Genomic DNA, 6000 nt, shown 5'->3' with positions numbered 1-6000 from the left:
TTCAATAATTCTTGCAGACATGGTTTAATGTTCATGAACTCCTTTAGTTTTTGCTTGTTTTGGAAACTGTTTATCTCTTTATCTCTCCTGAATGACAGCCTTACTGGCAATCTTGGCTACATATTTGGGAACTTTCTTTTCATTATTTTTATTTAAATATACGGCCATACTAATTAGATAACAGGAGTTATCTAACAGGAGTTAAATCTGTTTCCTTTAAAAAAAAAAAACATGAATAAATGGAACTATGAATGAACTGAAGTATTCTAATAATGCTATTAGGGACAAAACTAAATAAACAGATGTCTGTTCCTGATATATTAACTCTTGTTGTTGCATCTAGTATATTCTAATACTTGTATGTCCAGTGCAAATTGGGACAATGATGATGATGTTAATAATAATATTGGAGACTAGTTACCTAATAACCTATACTTGGTTACAACTTTTATGCTTCATTGATGTTTACTTTAACTTTAAAATATAAAAGTACTCATTAAAATGTATTTTTTCTAAATTTTCTTGAAATATTTTTATATCATAGACAAGTTAAGTATTAATTGTGAAAAGATAAAAGTGGGGATAGTCTATGAATACAAATTCTGTGCTCTTTCATGTTACCTCAGGGACTCCTGAATTTCTTATAGGTGTTCCTGACTCTGTATCAACAACCCCACTTCAAACGTTGCTCCCGAGTGTCTTTGAGTTTACTACTGTAGCTTTTGTCTTCAAAGAGATTAACAAATTCTGAAAAACGTTAGCATTAACAGAAAATCCTTTTGTTCACTGCCTCATAAACAGAAAGGATGGAAGAACTTTCACATAAGAAGGAATTGGGAAATAAATTGAGATATTCCTTTACTCATAAATTTCTTTTTATTTACTATAATCAAATGTAAAATAAAGATATTGGATGAGGCACATTCTAAATAAGTTATATTGCAAGACACAAAAAAGTCTAAGAGAAGGTAAACTAGATTTTAAATAACCATAGAAATGCCACATGTCCAAATGGTATGAAAGGGTGAGGGGAGATAATATTTTTAAAGAATATTTCTTTAGCAAGAATTTAACTCTGAGTCCAGGCTTCCAGAGGAAAAGGAAGGAGTGTTGCCTCCCTAAAGAATTTCTGACAAAAGAGTTTAATGCAATTACTTGAAGGACTTGGTATGTTTCTCTTTCAGTGTGGAGAGAGGTGGAACAGTGTCAGAGGAATCTAAAGAGCAATAGGCTGAAACAACTGTGGCACCAGACAAAAGGCCTGGAAAGTACTCCATTCACAGAGATGGTTGAAGCAAGGAAGCTGGCACATTTCCCTGAATCAGACACAGGCTACCTAGGAAACAAACAGCTTAGGCTTCTCTTGTGTTGTGTGCAAAAGGCTTCCTAGAAAGGTAAAGAGGTCTTATAAGGTAAAGGGTGGAAGATCACTGGATGTCCAGGGCTGTGGATGAAGTCCAGTCAAAAGAGATACAGATGTTTGCCATGAGGAAGAATGGCATCCCCAGGACGGGTTGTCTCCAAAGAAACCATAAAATGACCGAATATACACCATCTTTAAAATCCTGCCACATTTCATGGAGCATAAAACAATTTCTTTCTTTTCCTATTCTAAACTGAGAAGGATCAGAATGCAAGGATAGTAATACGGTGGACAGAAAATTAGAAGTTGACAAAAAGCCAGTTTCCTTATAGAATTGCAAGAGAAAATTAAATGGGCCTTTTCTCAAAACAACAACTTGTAAAACTGAAAGTGAAAAAGGTGAAGAAAAGACTTTATTAGCAAAGGAAACCCAGAGTTGCAATATGGATACTAAGAGTCTCAAGAAGGAAGGAGGCACCTCATTGGAAGAGGAGGTCAGATAAGATAAAGAATGAAAAATGTCTGTTTGACTTTCATGAGAGTAAGTTTGATGGATTAGTATGAGTAGAAGTAATTTCAAACTGGAAAATGCATTATTTTCTCCCACTGGAGACATTTCTACTATAGGTATTCTGGATGTTTTGAAAACCCTGCAAAAAGTTAGAACAACCATTTCTGTCTCTACCATTTCTTTTTGGCATGGCCTTGAGTAAGTCATTTTGTCTACTGAAAATAATATTAAAAGTAACTAAAAATAATAAATAAAAAAAATTTAAAAAATAATATTTACCTCAGAAATGTTTGGAGTTGACGTAAGACAATTTTCTAAGTGGCTGACAATTTAGTTTAACTTAATAGTCTTTGGAAATATAAATGTCCTTATTTGAATAAATAAATTTCAATATGGATTAGACAGGTATTTATACATGTGTACTAAAAATTATATACTTATCTAATTAAACTTTTTGTTTGGGCACCATCCAGTAACATTCAAAGTGACTTATTTGGTTATTGGATGTATCTTAATTTTCTTAAAGAAATATTTTGGAGAAAATGAAAATTAATTCTAAAAATAACATCTTTACTTAATGAAATTCTGCAATTAATTTTTACTCCTTAAATGGGTAAATATGCAAATAAATAATACAAATTCTAACTCATTATACACTTATATACAAATAGCAAACTTGCTACTCAGGTATATTTTCACAAAGAAAGAGTATGAGTCAGTAGTACAAATATTATTCTTATCTCCATAAAATGGTGCTCAATATGAGAGAAGAAGCAGCACATGGAAACTGCACCAAGAGTTTATTTCAACAATTACCCTCTCAGTAATGACAGAGAATAAATAATCCCAGTTAAAACTTAAATCAGTCTTATCAAATTTGAGGAAGGGTATGATAATATGTGTGATAAAAGCTAAATCATACCTAACATAGCTAAGATTTAAGTCTTAACTTTCTACTGGAATTTTCAGATTTCAATTATTGCTATACAATAATTTGCAAAAACAAAAAAGTGCACAAGAACTGATTTCATGGAAAAATAAAAACACTCTTTAATAAGATACTTTTTAAATGCCACCTGTAAACTATTTGAAAATTAAGAAAATCTGTGAGTTATTGGCATTTTATGGCTAATTAAAATATTTAAAATGCAGTGATATAATGTATAAGCTAATCAACTCAGACATATGCTAGCTTAAAATTAATTTGTCATACCCTACAATTCAACAAAATTGCACAGAATCATCCCTCAAAGAAAACACTGTATTTATCTCCATGATATTTTTATTTATTTTTTTTTTTTTTTAAATTTTTTTTTTCAACGTTTTTTATTTATTTTTGGGACAGAGAGAGACAGAGCATGAACGGGGGAAGGGGCAGAGAGAGAGGGAGACACAGAATCGGAAACAGGCTCCAGGCTCCGAGCCATCAGCCCAGAGCCTGACGCGGGGCTCGAACTCACGGACCGTGAGATCGTGACCTGGCTGAAGTCGGACGCTTAACCGACTGCGCCACCCAGGCGCCCCATCCATGATATTTTTAAATTAAGAGGTACTATTAAGTGGTTAATTGTTGAATAGAGCCTAAAAATACATGTGTCTGATTGTCCATGATGAATGTCCTGTCAATCACTGTTTGGATTAATAGAAGAGAAGATTATCTTTTAAAATATAACTGCATATTAAAATACATGTTATTTACAATGATGTTGTATTAGAGTATTTTTATGCATGCCCGGGGAAAATTCAAGAGACCATTTGTCTCTTCACTCAGAAAATAATATAAATATATAATATCATTCTTAAAAAATTGTTTAATTTTAAGGAATGATTTTCATAAAGTGTAATTACTGATCAAGTAATAGTTTATGACTTTCTATTCAGATGTAAAAATTTATACAGCAAGAACTTCCTGTTTCTTTTCATGAACAAAAGAAAGAGGAAACTACATAAAGAATATAGAATGAATAGCATATAACATACACAAACACACATACAAATATATATATATATATATATATATATATATATATATATTCATACATTTGACTTACACTTACCACCATAATGCATCGTTATTTATCATATTTACAGAAAAATAAATTGAATAAAATAGAGATTTTAGAAAGACATTTTAGTCTGTTTTAAGAGGTACTGTGGTTTAAATATCTTATTTGGGATTATAGTAGCTAACCTCGAGATGGTTCCCAATGACCCACTCCCACCTTGTACTCATAGCTTCTATAGTCTTCTCCCACATTTCATCATGGTTGGTCTGTGTATGTCCACCAATAGAAAATGGCATAATAATTTTATGTCATTTGTGAATTAGATTATTAAAAAATGCTGCAGTTTCCCTTTTGTGTAATGTCATACCCACCTTCTCACTCACTCCCTCCTTCTAGAAGAAGCCGGGTGCCTTTTTATATTGTGGGCAGGTCCATCTGGTGGGCAACCAAGACATCTGCCAGTAACCATGCAAGTGAGGGTGAAATCCTCCACCTCCAATCAAATCTGCAACACTGACCAGTGTCTTGATTATAACTCCATGAGAGACCCTGAACTAAACCACCCAGCTAACCATTCTTAAATTTCTGACTCACCTAACATGTCGGATAATGGACTTTTGTTTAAGATACTAAGTTTGCAGGCAATTTGTTACAACAGTATGTAAAGATATGATTTAAAGATGATAGATATCAATGAAGATACAACTGTTGCTTGTGTTTTTTTTTAATTTAGAAGTAATATTTTCAGACCAAAAATTTTATAACCCATAGATTTACTTTCCCACACTAGCTTTTTTTTTTTTAATGTTTATTCAAAAGTCCAGTTTGTGTAAGATGTGTAAGTTTCTGTTAGTGGCTCAAAAAATCTACATATTAAGGCCCATTTAACCTATTTTACCTACCTCTTATGTCTTTATCTTTAGCTGACATCTGTCTCTTAATAAAAGTTAGTCACCTCTTTCCTCTCTTTTATAACAATTGGGACTTGTGAAATCTGTCCACCTACCCTTTGGGGTATTATATACTTGTGAAGGAAAGTTAGTGGTCGCATATAGTAATAGCTACTCACATGCAGATATATTCTCCTCGCAGCTTTCCTTCCCTATCAAAGGTTTTGAAAGCACTGCATTTCTCTTACAAAATAAAACAAAGCCAACAACAACAACACCTCACAAAATTGTGAGCACAAAGATCTGAAAGAAACATTCAATTAGTTTTATTTTTTATACCTTCTGTCATCCTGAGATGTTTAGAAGGTAAGACAATACATAATCACCTTATTTTCTTTCTCTTCTACATTTTTTACATTGCATTGGTATTCCTGCACTTCCCTAAATATGCCAGCTTTTGCAATATACTTCCATTTTATTTCTAAAGGTGTTTAGTGGAAGAGCAGCAGCAAAAGGCTGAAAGCTACCTCTAAGCTAAAGGTCAGGTGTGACAATGAAAATAAGAAAATGTCCAAACAACAGAAAATCACCGTGTATAAGACCAGTGACCTTTTTTTCAAATGATGACATAATGTATTTTATTTTGTACCAAAACTACAATGTGAAAGGCTATTTGATTAAATGGATTTCACTGAAACTATATTTTGTTACAGTATTTATAACAAAGAAAATTTGCTACACTTAATATTGGTGTAAAAGAGAATCTTTCAAATGAATGGTAACTATCTTACAGGATTTTGCACATTTAGGAAGCTAACTAATGTTTTTTCCCATTAAGGCTGATCTAAAAAAACCCAAAAAACAAAAAACAAAACAAAACAAAAACAAAACTGTTACTTAGATGTTAAAGAGAACCTACAGCTTGGAATGAAATCAATGACGTGAGGTTACTTTATTTTTTGATTAATCCCTATCACACCAGAAATATGAAAAAAAAAAATTGGGTAGGGTGTAGATGGTTCAAAGGAACCAAAGGTAGGCCAGCTGCTAAAAGTAAAGGAAGCTGCAAGTTTAGCTCTAGGAACTTATATATCTATCTGCATATATATCCATAAGATAATAGCATGGAATTTTAAATATGGAAAAACTTTGTCTCCACAAATCTGCCCATTTCCCCAAATGAAACACAGTTCCCAGTATTCACAGACTCTTCTCATCCTTAACCTTTAA

This window comes from Panthera uncia (assembly GCF_023721935.1).
Source record: "Panthera uncia isolate 11264 chromosome A1 unlocalized genomic scaffold, Puncia_PCG_1.0 HiC_scaffold_17, whole genome shotgun sequence".
Lineage (NCBI taxonomy): Eukaryota > Metazoa > Chordata > Mammalia > Carnivora > Felidae > Panthera > Panthera uncia.
The sequence above is the reverse complement of the archived record's forward strand: the minus strand, read 5'-3'. Positions refer to the sequence as shown.